This window comes from Haemaphysalis longicornis, unplaced genomic scaffold (assembly GCF_048455015.1).
Source record: "Haemaphysalis longicornis isolate Haplotype H1 unplaced genomic scaffold, Haemaphysalis longicornis Haplotype H1 scaffold_2, whole genome shotgun sequence".
NCBI lineage: Eukaryota > Metazoa > Arthropoda > Arachnida > Ixodida > Ixodidae > Haemaphysalis > Haemaphysalis longicornis.
Window position 1 is genome coordinate 98,628,456 of NW_027526295.1, and position 15,312 is coordinate 98,643,767.

Below are 15,312 nucleotides of genomic sequence, written 5' to 3' on the forward strand. Positions count from 1 at the left end.
AAATTCTTTTATGACTACGATACTTCCTGATGCGAAATTTGAACGCAGCGCGAACTGCAGTTTTCTCGGTCACAGCGCTTATCTGCTGCGTTCACAGAGCAACAATATATAGAAGGCGAAACGGCCCATCGCGATAAGCGCGGGCGAGGGACCCGATAATGTCACAATGAAAAGCAAGGGGGACTGCAAAGCTTCGTCGCTGCGATGATGAAGGAGAAGGTAAAGGCACCTGATGGACGAAATGATAGCGGCCGCACTTCCTTCCGTGGCTGCGCTGTGCAATGCCGAAAGCGGCAGCCCCGCAGTTTCTTCACCCGCGGCAGATGCCGCTAGCTTAACGTATCACGAGCGCTTGTGACATTATCTGGCCGCGTTAGGAAGCCTCGTTTCCCCTCCTATATTGTTCTTGCTCCGTGGCTGCGTCTCAGGAAGAGACCGCGTGATGAGCGAACGCAAGGCGGTGAGCGCAACTCTGGCCTTATCTCGCAGCGCGTCGCCGCCACCGAGCATGCTATTGCCAATCGTGTTTAAACCACCCGCGCAAATGTCACGTGGTTAGGATGAGCCACGCAACGGGCAGGACGCCGATGGACCGATGCACGTGCGGGCTGGGATTCTGTGCTTTTTGTAAACTTGAAAGACCAAGACGCTTGCCTTCATGGATGCCTGGTTTAATCGACCAGATTTAGGGGAAATCCCCAAGGTGGAGTAAGTTTCTGTAAAGTTTCTGTCGTTTCTGTAAGTTTCTGTCGATTAACACCTGTCCTTCACTTCCAGTTGTTCATCAATTCGCTTTCGCGCTACTTACGACTAGCCTCCTGGTTAGCTCAGTTGGTAGAGTGACTGCTCCGGTTAAGCAGTGGTCCCAGATTGGAATCCTGGACCAGGACGAATTTTTCTTCAACTGCGAAGTTTACGAGAAAGCTGTATAGCTTTCCTTTGTAGCCGTATGGCTGCATTTAGGTGGATGCCTGGTTTGCGTCTTCTTTCTAGGGCGCCACTAGGCTCCAAGGAGCGGTTTTCCCACACATGTCTTGCGTGACCACGGCATACTCCCTCGCCCTCACACTTTCGCCATACTTTCCTCCTCCGCTCTTCTGCTCGCCCTATCTCGTCTACCCTCTTCTTTGTTCGCTCGGTTACATCGAGGGACGACGGCGCCGCGAGACCGCAGGAGCGGGGGCTCAAGAGCTTGCGCTCTATTATATAAAAATATACGTTTTTTTTCTTTGCTGTACAAAGCACACTGTACGCGGTAAGCGGTAAAAAAATCTGCGGCGGTGTACATTTTTTTATGCCAGAATCTTGCATGGACGAGTACTGTAAAACAACATTTTACTGAAGGGGAGGGCCAAATGACGATGTGGAAGAGAGGAAATGCAGAAGTTACAGCCTTCTTAGTAGGAGCGACGAGTAAGAGCTCGACGATGCCTACCACAGCTACACTAAACGTACTAGGCGGCTCTTGACAGAGGTGAGTCCTATTTTATGTACTATTGATTGATTGATTGTAGGGTTTAACGCGCCGACGCAACGCAGGCGATGAGGCGCGCCGTAGTGGAGGGCTCCGGATTAATTTTGACCACCTGGGGGTCTTTATCGTGCGCCGAAATCTCGTACACACGGGCGTTTTTGCTTTTCGCCTCCATCAGAAAAGCGGCCGCCGCGGCCGGGAATCGAACCCGCGACCTCGTGCTCAGCAGCGCAACGCCTTAGCCACTGAGCCACCGCGGCGGGTCTATTTTATGTAATAACATTTGCACGAGGTCATCCAAGTGCGTCGGATGACGGGCCTATGAGGAAGATATTTCTCACTGACCAATGGGCACAATCTCCCGAGGCTGTAAAGGGGACGTCGCTGGAGAATGCCCTGCTTAAAAAGGGACCGGTATAGGCACTGTCTGAGAGCCTCGCCAACAAAAAAGGGAAAGGAAGAACAAAATATACTTTCCCCTCTCTCGGACTCCGCGTGCGCCGCTAGTACTGACCGCTAACGAACTCTGGAAAGAGTGTTGTGTGTGTCTGTGCCGTTGAAAATTTTTTTGAGATGCTAAATACATTGATATTCTTTTTTTTTCTATAGTTTGGCAAGTGACACTAGATACAGGTGCAACGACTGTATCGAAAGATACTGTAAATCTGTGCACCTTGATACTACGGGCCGTGCTAACAAAAACTCCCCTGTTAAGGCAAGGGACTCGGCAGGGCTGCAACCGCCTCGCTTTTGACGCGCTTGACCCAAATTCGCTCAATTTTAGGTGATCCTGCCCGACGGGAACTTCTCTAGCAACTTAACGTTTTGCCTCGGTGCGGTGATGAATGAGCCTGTAAACGTATCGGTGGCATTCATGGAATCTTAAGAGAGTGAATTGGGCCTTCTGGATGGTGAGTGGAAATTCAGTGGTGTGCAAGTGTCGAATGAACAGAAGTCGACTGCAGGTCGTTGGCGATAATCAGCGTTCGCGCGGACGTCGGGCAATACCGGTACGTGGCACAAGGCACAAATAATGAAATAACAAAACAATTAGCAACTGGCCGCTGGAGACACGCCGAAAGCCAAAAAATTGTTTCGTGTAGCCTAAATGACATAGCATATAAGTACTGCCTTGCGGCATTAGGTTCACCTTTCCACCCGTAGCAGTACAGCGCTACGAAGAGAGACAGGCGGAGGCACCTTCGCTCATCTGCCCGTCGCTACCACCCGTTTCCATTTTTTGTGCACACAGTTTTCTTGTATCGCAAACTCGCCGTAGACGTGCCCGTTCAGTAGTATACCGCCTTAGGAAGACGCAAGCAACTTCTCACGGCATACGGAAGAGTGATCTGAAAACTAAATCATGCCCGAATTTCTTTGAGTTTTCAACAAAAAGAGAAGAAAACTCCCGGAGCGGACGCGTGTACACGAGCCCGCGTACAACACAGTCATCAGGACGCCATTTGCGGCAGGAAACGCGACGCGCACACTCCCACAAACGGACCCCTTTGTGCGTGCCTTCATTCTCGCCGCCCATGTAATAAGCCTTCCGCACAGGCTTGCAGATCACACCGGGATGCAATCATTTTTCCCGCCCTGCGGTTGCTGCCTGTTTTCCCCCCTCCTCCTTCTCTTCCCTCTTTCCTCTGTCACGTGATCGAAACTGTCGCCTGCACGGCCGCGACGAGAACCGCCACACGTCGCACAATTCGAGCGTAATTTACTGCGTACGAACGCTCGTGCATTTTTTTATACCCGTTCATAATAAAGCTGTATGCTTACGCCGACGGCTATCCACGTGTCAGCGCCAAAGTACGTTTCCCGGGCTACATCGGAACTCCATTCTTCTTTGACGACGTGTGATTCTGTGTTGAGAAAGAAGACTCTAATGGGAGGCGTTCTTCAAAATTTTTTAAAATAGGTAGAGATCGTTATTTCGAAAGACTGCATGACTGCTGCATGCTTGTGGAGCGTACCAAACCGAATGACGAATATGCTCTAGAAAGGGGGTGCTGTTTCTCAATGAGCAATTTACCGTCGAACGGAAGTGCGGAATGTGCGTCGGCATTCCACGAAGACGTGGAAGGTATTTAGAGTATTTTATGTTAATCGTGGGCGCTTTTATTACCTATTTTGGTGTCATTGTTCGCCACACTGCATAGTCAGCTAATTATAGCTTTAACTGATGAGGTCGGCAATACCTTTTCGTTTCTCGACTGTAGAGATAGAGCTACAGAGAGATGTTAGTGGGCTTTGCGCATTCTTTTGGCTGGCAATGTCTTACCGTGATGTACTGTGTGCGGCTGAAAGAACAGGTATCCTCAGTGCACAAACGTGGTCATTGCATTAATCACCATATTTTTCATCCATTTCCAGACATCCAGTAAGCCTTGATGACAAGGGCGAGAACTGGTATGACTCTCTGTGTAAAGGCAGTGCAACGCGTTGCTGACCTGTATCGTTTCTTCTTTTTCATCATTACTGCCAGTTGAAGCCAACGTATCCCTGCACAAGGACGTATTCCACGTGTTGGGCCCCATATAAGCAGTCCCTTGCTCAGTTAAACAATGATTTACTCAATCAATCTATCCATCTTTCAGCACCGTTAAAGTAATTCAGATTTCTCGCTTTCCGTATCCAACCACAAGTTCCATCTTTGTTTCGGTAAGTTAGAAGGGTGCGACGTTGAATTTCGTCTCGAAGACAACGTTCGCGTAAAATCACCGCATTCAAGTGTTTGTCAACTCCTTAAAACGGGCGTGCTAAGTGTGAAACATGAAAATTAAAAGCACAGCACAGACAATAACAGAGCAGTGCTAAGGTCATTGACGGATCCACCGGGATTATCAAAAGACTACTTCATATTTTCTTTATAAAGAAGAGAAGCTTGTGTGACTGATTTCTACTGCGTGCGTCATTGCACTTCTGGTGCGCTAATGTAATCGTTAACAGTGAGGAGACTGGTAGCGTAATAATACTAAATTTTTGCTTTTTGTATTTATTATCCTTCGTTGCCTTGTGAACGCCCTGCTGCCCTCTGACTCCAGATTCCCTTAAGCCAATAAAACACGCAACGTATATTTCTAAATACCCTGACAGTACTCTCGGCAAAGGTAACGCCACGACTCAAACACCAACTATACTGTCTTTACTACAACTTAACTTCTCAATCCACCTTACCAAGGACACAAACCACGTTCCGCAATCTATTCGTATGTGCCCACTGCCCAAACACATCCACGCTCCTATAGCCCAGGAATTTGTCAATGGTACAAATTGCAATCCATCCTGCACGAATTTCAGCCCTTACTCCGATCCCTCTCGTCACTCGGCCATGGTAACGCCCACGGACAAAATTCTCACCTGTGTCTACAGCATCTGCATGTCCCGCAGAGGAAATTGTCGTTGCCCTCGTCATTACTGAAACTAACGCAATGGCCAAGCTGCGTGCCCTAGCTTCCCAGCGGGTATACGATGGCACCTGCTACCTGGAAGCTCTTCAGTCGCCATGCCGCCGATAGGGACATCGACCTTGTTTGGTTCCCGGTCAACTTGTAGCTAAAGGGCAATAACTTTGGCAATTAGCAAGCGGCGCGCTTTCCTTTTAGAGCTTTTAAGAATCACGGAGTCTTCTCTGGTAACCTTTCAAGATGTTCATCTTCATCACCAGCCCATTTGTGTTCACTTCAAGGTGAAAGCGTTTTCACAAAATTTCCAACCCGATTTGTGGCGTATTCTTTTTTAGTCTTCCTCACCGAAATTTTTGTACTCCGCCTTCTGTCCCGTCTTTTGTCTTCTTCTACTTCACTTGCCATACCTTGAATGCCATACCCTTGTAAGAATCGTCTCTCCGTCATCCGCATTACATCTTCTCACGCTTAATTTTGCCTAAAGTATCCTTAATCATTTGGCGTTTGCTCTCTGATATTGCAATGCAGTTTTGTTACTAGAGGCCGGATTTTCCGACAATAAAAAAAAGCGTTTTAGGCGCCTAAAAGAGGCAGGCGAAATAACGTCTTAGGCCGCCAAGGTTGATTGATTGAAGGGTTTAACGCGCCGACGCTGCGCAGGCGATGAGGCGCGCCGTAGTGGAGAGCTCCGGATTAATTTTGACCAACTGGGGATCTTTAACGTGCGCCGAAATCTCGTATACACGGGCGTTTTTGCTTTTTGCCTCCAGCAGGAAAGCGGCCGCCGCGGCCGGGAATAGAACCCGCAACCTCGTGCTCAGCAGGGCAACGCCTTAGCCACTGAACAACCGCGGCGGGTAGGCCGCCAAGGTTGTAAATACAGGCACCATAAATTCTTACATAAATTCAAATTTTAAACGAAGGCGTGCGCGACCTGTACCTGCGACAGGAAAACCTAAAATGGTATTGCTTATGACGGCCAAAAGGCGCCAACAGTGTAACATGGCCACTCAATTTTCCCGTTAAACCGCTGTACTAATCACGATCAATTGACTTAATTGAACAAGAGCACTGATCATATTAATGTGCAATGCCCCTATCGCTTGTTCAAGCGCCTCGCATAGTAAAGCAGGTAGGAGACAGAATACTTGAGAGCTGGGAATACTGATCAAAATAGAGCCCTAATTTATGTCTGCCCATCGCAGTTAAATTGCGACACACACACACACACACACACACACACACACACACACACACACACACACACACACACACGCACACGCACACGCACACGCACACGCACACGCACGCACGCACGCACGCACGCACACACACACACACACACACACACACACACACACACACACACACACACACACACACACACACACATGAATTATGAAGAATTCAACATCTCGTACATGACGACTGTTAAGTACAACCAGAGTCCTTCAATGCTTTTCTGGTCACGAAACTTCTCCGTAACGCTATGGGGGAGCTTCATATGGGGACCAAAGCTCCCGCGCGGTGGCGCTACGAGTCTGGTGAAGGCGGCTTGGACGGCGGCGGCCGCATTTGCAGTGCGTTGGAGCGCGAGCTTGCTGGTGTTTGTTGTGTGATATAGCTTTCTACACTCATCACGAAGAGCCAACTGTGTGAACTACCATGCCTCTGACGAGCTGCATACCTGGTTGCCGCTCTGGCTATCGGAGTACAACGGAAAAGGCTTCGCTGTTCTGCCTCCCAAGCGACCGCGAACAACGCGACAGGTGGATGCGAGCCATTCCACGACAGGAGACGGACGCTTTCCGCTTCGAGTCGAAGGCCGTTCGTGTGTGCGAGAAACATTTCGACCCCACGGACATTATTCGAGCCGATGAGTTCAAAATAAGTAGACAATCTGTGCTTCTGCAGCGCGAGAAGCTCAAGCTCCGCGTCGGTGCCATATACCCCGGATATTTTAAAACCTGCCGGCGTATCTTACGAAGCCCAAGCCACGGTCGAGCTCACATCGAGAAAATCCGTCTGCGAAACGTCGTCGCGTTTCGTCGCCGAACAACGATGGGACTTCAGCTACTGTGATTTTGGTCATCCAATCAGATATTTTGAATTTGGAAAGTGGAGCATGGCTATCTTTGCCTGCATATATTTTTTTTTAACTTGCCGGCCGCGCTGGCCCAGGGGCTAAGGCGTTGTGCTGATAAGCCCAAGGACGCGGATTCCGAGCCGCTTTTCTGATGGAGGCGAAAAGAGAAAACGCTTGTGTGTTCGAGATTTCGGTGCACGTTAATTAAAGATACCTGAGTGGTTAAAATTAATCCGGAGCGCTACACTACGGCGCGCGCCCCATTGCCTTCGTAGCGTCGGCCCGTTAAACCTCGTAATCAATCAATCAATGTTTTTTAACTTGCCGTTTGGGTGGGAGAGTGTGACAGGCACTGAGCGGGCGAGTTTTTATCTGTTGACACCCTATGTGAGCACAGCCGAGAAAGTCGCTCAAGGCTGTAGCATTTACTCCTTATGCTGCTGCCATTTCGTGAGCGTTTTTTTTTCGGCTGTCTAGGCTCACTTTCCGAATCTCGATTATTTTTTTTATTAGCGCGCTATAAAATAGCGCAAACACAGCGCTAACCCAAAGTGCTGTACGTTTGCACACCTATTTGCTCAGCGCAGCATGTCGCCCAGGGCTGAATACAGATTTAATTCTGGCGCTAGTTAACTCAAATCATGCAGGCGGCTGCAAAGGCTAGTCAAAAATTGAAAACGTCAGATGTACGCCTTCTCAAAGCGAGAACGTAGCGGTGCCTGCCGCAACGAACGAACACTGCAACATATACGCCTCAGTAACACCCGTGGTCTTGCCTCAATTTCACAGCTAAGCTACGCGACAACAACTGACTCAAAAACATGCACATTTCGCTCGCGTTTTTACAGGTGGAAATGAAGAGCAGATGAAAGTAGGCGCGTTGCCGCCGGAGAAACAGCCGGCCAGCAAGCATCGTCGGCCGCCGGCGAAGCCTTCACGTTAACAGGGGCGATCCTAGCGGCAGCTTTTGTCCCTGAATGAAACTTCGGCCGGAGTTTCGTGACCAGAAAAGCATTGAAGGACTCTGGTACAACTATGGCAATTGTCTCCTACATAGTAATATTTTCTCATATCATGCTCTCGAGAGCTTTTTCTACTTCGTCTTTAGTTACCTAAGGGACATCGCGAGCTAAGCCTGTACGCTTGGTGGCTTCACCTGGTCTAACCTCGACGGCGTATAGGCTGGTGGGAAATCGTTCCGCTGCTTTTATTATCTCGTTCGTGTTGTGTATAATGTTACCCTGCTCCTCCCTGAGCGTGTACACTCTGTCTCTTCTGATAGCTGGCTTCTTTTAAAGCGACGCTTTTTACCTCTACCCCCCAAGGGTTCTGTCACGACCGTTGGTGTCAAGAGAAAACTCCAGCGAACAAATAAAAGAAGTTACTGGCACCGCCAGGAACGGAACCTGGAACGAATAGAGAAATGGAGCGAGAGCCCGTTGTCTAACCGATTGAGCTACGAGCCCACGAGTAGACGGGAGGGACAGACGGTGCATTCACCGAGCAAATCTGCAGGTCTACCCCCTGCGTTCTCGCTGAATGCCACGTGATTGCGTCACGCGACCTTTCGCGCCGCTGTACGCTCCGCCCACGGCGCATGCGCTAGAAGTCAGTAAAAATTAAAGGAAATTGCTCACAACAACACGTGGCATCTCGTTTCTCTGTCTCTGCCGCCGATCTCGTCGCGTCCGTCGGCGGCGGCAGAGACGGAGGAGAAGTGAGATCGTCTAACACCGGATTTGAGCTTCCTTTCATTTTATATAAAAAAAAGAGTTTCCACTCATGCGCCGTACCAATACAACTAAACCGGCACATTCATGGATCATGCATAGATTTAACCTCAGCAACGAATATCTCCTTGAAGTAATAAAGGGTACGGTTAAGTGCATTTCACATGTCTCTGGTTTCCCTATTTGTAGAGCCGCGTGTGTGAATTCAAGTGACGTCGCATGGGTAATCGTTGTGGGTGTCGTTTACAGCTCCGCTTTCCAACCACCTTCACAGGGTGGACTGGCACGCATTTTTTAGTCGCTCTTAGGCTTCCTATACTTCCAGCGTTTCCTCGATCACTGCCATGTTGTGCGCCCGAATGCCGTTCATTTTTCTTCTGTGAATCGATTTCGACATCTCGACGAATTCGATCCGATTCGCCGTACTCGGCAACTTTAGGTTTTTACGTTTCGCAATTAATTCCTTCGGTACTTCCACAATGATGTAATAGACCTTCGGCAATTCGTTCTTCACCTGTAGCCTTGCTTTTCTCATTACTTTGAGCTCCACTTCCACCGCAGTTACAGTTAGATTGGCAGCCTCTACTATGATGCCAGCCCTTTTAAAAACTGTGATTGATTCCTTTGTCATAGGAATCAGTAAAATACGAAAGTGAAGTGTGCAGCGAAATATGCAGCTGAGCATGATTTGCGGGTCGGTGGCTGTCTTGTGGGCGTGCTTGGTGAGCGACGTCCTGCTGGCGGGTCACTTTGGCAAATGTGTACTGGCGTGATTTTCGTGACGGATATGACGTCAATAAAATGTTCATGCATTCCGGCATAAAATAGTTTCGTGTTACAATATGATCCCCGAAAACGAATGACCGTGAGTATAACGTACTCTTTATTACTAAAGGTTGCTTCCCCGCAAGAAGACCCTGCAGGGGTGCACCCTTTACAAGCGGCTTGCTTCCTTCTATTAGTGTCACTTCCGGGATGGATATAAAGTAAGTGAAATCTTCGTGAATCCCGGAATAAAAAAAACTTTCGTCTTAAAACGTGTTGTGCATCAGAGTTGAAAGCGTATATAATTTTGCGTCATGTTTTTTTTTGTTGTGTCCGATTTTTCATCCTTTGTGCTATGTTGTATGCTCAAAGGTTCGCTTAGTTGCTTTTGTTAATTAATTTAATGAAATCTAGCGATACTGTTCATTCTCACACACCGCATTCTGACGTACGCGTTCGCTTTTCAACAAGGCCCTACGTTTTCTGGTTTGCGGCAGTTAATTTTCTGGTTTTCAGAGGTTAACCTTATTGACGACTAGACTACGACAATTACCTAATCACACGCTGTTCGCTGGGCTCCCTTCAGAACCAGCAGTCATAAAATAACCCCCCTGTTTCTGCTAAATGTTCCCGAACAAGAAGTAGAATACGGGGCAGAATAAATGGAACTACGAGCACATCGCATTGGCATCACGTTATTTCCTTAGAAACCCCATGGGAGTGGGTTGTGTAATAAATTAAAGGTAAGTTTAAAGATGAGAATTATTTTTACTGCCAAAAGTTTTTATTCTCAAAGGTAGACAATTGTTGATCTGCTCGGAATGGCGACGACGTCATGAAGAAGATCATTGCAGTACTTTTCTGCCCGTAGAAAGAACATTAAAAAAGTGGTGGTTCTAATGCGTGTACATGCGCTTGAAGTGAATGACTAGTGGGTTGAGATCTGCTGAACAGTGGAATAATGTAAGGATGACCGCACGAGCTGTTACGAAATCTGTTAAACAGACGAAGGCTGAAAATGGGGCGGCCGGCGTCATGGTTTAAGAGAACCGATTGTTTTTCGAGTGATGATACACTGGTGTTACACTAATACGTAGAATGAATGAACCTAATAGCATGGTCTTGAACTGCCCCGAATGACTCGATGCTTGGTGCGCAGAAGGTGAACGCACTGCACTGAATGAACATTTCCACCGCAGGAAACGTTTTCTACTGAGCTAAGTTCCCGGTCACAGGCTGTTTGACGCTGCCCTACATGCATAGCGGTGCTGTGCTGGCGCAGCCGACAGGGCCGCCGGAACGTCGTCGTTCTCTGCCACGACGCCACCTTGAGTCGATAGCGGCCCTTGGACGACGCGAATCGATGCTGCTGCTGCGGAGCTGGGGAGGCATGGCGCAAGCAGGCGATGATTAGACGGCGCGGCTGTACACAGGCGCTCTTTGGGGAACACACCCCTCTTCCCTTCTCCCTGCAGACGACCGAAATCGAACGTTCTGCCGACGCCGCTACCGCTCGGGCTTCGCTATCGTATACAGCGCAGCGCTTGGCTCGCCTAACGCACGCACGCACTCACAGGCGCTTAATTTCAGGCCCGGGGAAACGCGCTGAAAGGAGCTCCGGGGCGTGGCGGAAAACTTTTCCTCGGCGTCGGCTGCATCAGCACCGGCACTGTTTTCTGAAAGGCCGCCTCGGTAACCGGCGCCGGTGCCGCCGCCGCCGCGGGGAGATCCATCTTGCCGCCACCGTGTGCCGTCGATGGCAGAGCCTGCCGCATCGCCTTGGCTGTACACGTTTGTGCCAGTGTGAAGCCCGCCCCCGTTTTATTATTTTTTTTTTTCTGTCTTTGGGCAGACCAGAGCGCTCGCGGCAGGAGCTCATGGCGCGCGTCGGCTCGGGCAAACACGCACGCACAGACGTACAGGTCCACGCGCGTGTGTTGCCATTTTCGCCCGTGTCCCGGGCGCGTGCGCGAGCCCGGAGTGCGATCGATGAACCCCGAGGGGGGCCCCGGCAACGGGTGTGCGCCCGGCGCTCGACGTCAATGTCTGCGCCCGGCACCGCGAACGTCGGCGCCGGTGGAGGAGGAGGAGGGGGAAGAATCTCTTTTCTTCCCGAAAACGCCCACTCTTCCACTCCCCCGTCTCTCCCGCTGGCTTCTCTGATGTACCTGCGCTGAGTTTCGCGCTCTTCGCTGGGCTATGCGTGTGTACACGTTATACCTGCTTGCTGCATCCCCTCGGCTGGCGCCGGACTTTTCTTTTTTTAATTCCTTCTCTGCGCTTGTGTGTTGATCCTTCATAGCGAATCCGGGAGTGAAAAGGACGAAAGAAGGGGGGAAAAAGGAAGGGGGAAGGGAAGAAACCTCTCTGGCAACGCAACGTTAGGGAAGTTGCCGAGCTCTGTGTCTCTCTACCGGCGTGTCTTTGTGTGTCTGTGTGTACGCGCACGCCGGTCGACCGAAGAAAGAGCCTTTCTACGCCCTAGTGTTCGAAACACCTCCCACACTTCCCCCTACCCTTTTCTGCGCATTTATTTCAGTTTCTCTCGCTGCGCCGACCTTTTTTTTTTTTTCTTTCCACGCTCGGGGCGTTCGCGTCTGGCCGAGCGTTGCGAAGAAGACGGATTGATTTCGCTCGACGCTCTCCTTCTTACGTTTCCCGCGCTGTTTATAGGGAAACACGATAGCGATAAAAAGAGCGCGATGCAGTCGGACCCGCAGCAGCGAACGCGAGGCGACTGGACATCGCGTCGTCCATTTGTTGGATCGACGTGGGCGCGGGCACGTGTCGGCAGCCGTGTACACTTATCAAGCCGAGCCAACGACGACGGAGGGCCCATTGCGCCAGATACGTGGCCGATGGGTTACAAAAAGAGATGGGAGATAGAAAGAAACACAGAGAGAAGAAAATAGGAGGTTTGGTCGTTGCACAGCCGCTCCGGCGCTCCATGTGCACAGACAGATCGTGTGCTTGCATTTGTACCTGTCAGCACGGCCTCGACGGCCCGTCACTTTTGCGATCGATACAGGGAGAGCGAATGTGGACCGTTTAATTACGTAGAGGTGCGGAAAATGCCCTTACACACGCCCCACGAGCTTGCCCCACGAGCTTGCCGCACGACCTGTGGGCTAATCAAGAGAAGCGGGAGGTCTATCACGCTGCGCGGGCTTTTCCTTTCTTTCTTTCTTTCTTTCTTTCTTTCTTTCTTTCTTTCTTTCTTTCTTTCTTTGCTTGCAGTTCAATGCGGTGAATTGCCTACGTTATGAGATTCTAGGAGTAGTAACAGAATGTATTGAGCACTATATACACGTTAAATACATTAAGACACGAGGGCGCTATACGCCGCCGGGCGGCCAACTCGAACTCGACTAAGTCCACGCGAAGCCATTACACAGCTCGCACAATGTTCGCAACAACTACCCTATTGACCGTCACGCCGTGCTGTAGGCTAGAAACATGAAAGCCCCACGGTATACAGCGGGGAGCCTAACGTGGCTACATATACGAGATGCACGTTGTAGAGCGGCAGTATGAAATTCACCGCACTTCTATAACAAAAAAGGAAGGTTTCCAATAAACAGTGATACATCATGGAGATCAGTGGCGTAAATCCAGAAAAATCACAAGGGGGGACACACATCTTGTCAAGGCGGCCATTTTGTTTTGTGCGTTGTTTTCATTTATATACAAATTACTATCGTGATTTGAATTAAAATAAGAAAAACGAGCATGTTTTTATATCTCACGTAATTGTACAGTGCTATTGCAGACGTTAAAAAAAGATCAATAAGAAATACTCTGTACAATATGAGTACTGATCACCTATGACATGTTTCCTAGCTTTCGACATTTCTAGAGGGTCCAAAAACAAGAGCGCGGTTTTTGCACGCACTGACAAAGTTTTTCAACAACCCTGGCAACGTTATGAGGTCTATAATGTCTTGATGAACGTGTGCCAAAGCCATGCAGTTGAGGCGTTCCTCCCCCATCGTACTACGCAGCCATGTTCTCAGTCTTCTCAAGGCACTGAACGATCTCTCTGCTTCACAGGAAGAGACCGGCATCACTAAGATAATCCTGAGAACACTCTCCACTTCCTTGAAATACTGACGGGTGGACGTGTGCATGTTCCGGAGTACTGCTGCCACGTCGTCGACGGAATTGAGATTGCAGTGTTCTTCGTGCAAAGATGAATCTTAAGGGGGGGACACTTGAAAGGGGTGTCCCCCCCAGCCCGAACACAAGGGGGGTCAGGACCCCCCTGACCCCCCCATGATTTACGCCACTGATGGAGATACGATACTTTTACGTCCGAAGGCGCAGATACATTGTAAATTCACAAGAACACTATAATGTGCGGCCGCAGACACGAGCACGCATGGCACTCCCAAAGTGAAAGTAGAAAAATAAAATAGAAATAAAAGCAGAAAACGTAGAAACTCCAGAGTGCAGGCAATTGACGAGCGAGAGCTGCGGTGATACAGAGCTAAGGGCGAAACACGACGCCTTTGAGGCAGGAGCGCCAGGAAACAGCTGTGGATTCAATAAAGTAAAATATCGCGTAAAATATAAATCTGGTAAAAATAATATCTTAGAGATACCGCTTTAACTTGTTAACACGTCCGGCTGAACCCATGTCACGTGGCAAGGCGGATGGGCTTAACTCCGTGTTGTGAATTTTGTGTGTACGAAACTCCTCGCGACTATAAAGTCCATCGTATAGCGCGAACAAAAACATACGAGACAACCGATCCCGTTGCTGCTCTGACATGAAGAGGAATATAAGCGATCGCACATACGAGATACAAAGGAATGCACCAGCACACATGACTAGCGGAGCGGATTGCAACTTTGGTGTTCAAGCGCATTGGTCCTCAATGTTTCCTTTAAAAATTGGTTGGCAACAAAGTGATCTCTGCGCAATCTGTAGATGTTAATCGGTAACCGATAATACCGGGAAAAATGAGACCTACGTCACACCGGCCTATGGCTTTCCATGAATCTGAAGAATGGCTTCGCTAAAATAGCTCGCCGTGTCAAGGACATCGCTCTATGATTTATATCAGCGCACACATCCAGCGCTCGAGTCTCAGTTCCTTGAAGTAACTGCAACTAGATTAGTTTTCTCAGATTTATGCTAACATCTGACCTTAAAGCGCTTTTACTATAGGTTGAGTAATCCCGCACCGAGGGAAGTATTCAGAGTAAAGTTAAACCTGGGTGTAATGAACGTCTAAGTAACGAATTCATGGAATTTTACGGTTTTTCAATTCCCCATTGGCAGTCCCATTGAAACCCGTGTGTTTGCGGTATCTATGTGACGAAGGCGTTGCGACGTACGGTCCACCTTGATGTAACGAATTCGCTACGCTAATGAGCCATTGTTTTCTGCACTTTTTTCTGAAAAATCAGCTGCAGAAATGCGGTAATTTAGTGAACTTTGGCTGCACCGCAAATCACCGTACGTTTCCAGTGTGCGTGCTGCGTATGATAGGCGCTAGGCCTACCTGTCGGCGTGTATTGCGCATCGTCACTGCTATCTGTGTTGTCGGTCCGTCGGTGATGAGTAGTTATACGGGCAGAAAACGAGAAGTTTTGTCTTTTCATGACAAACTCGCAATTTTAAGTGCCGTCTCCACCGGAGTGACAGGAGAACATCACCGCCAGTACAGTATCCCAACTATAGCACCTTCTCAACAATTTTGAGTGCGGCAAAGAGCACCAATCTCGCGAAAAGGCTTACTTTCAGCATAAGTGTAGTCCTTGAAACGGGTGAAGGCACCGGAAAGTTTCAAAAGGCAAAAGTGGTACATAAGTTACGTTTGTGAATACAAGGGTAAGTGAACT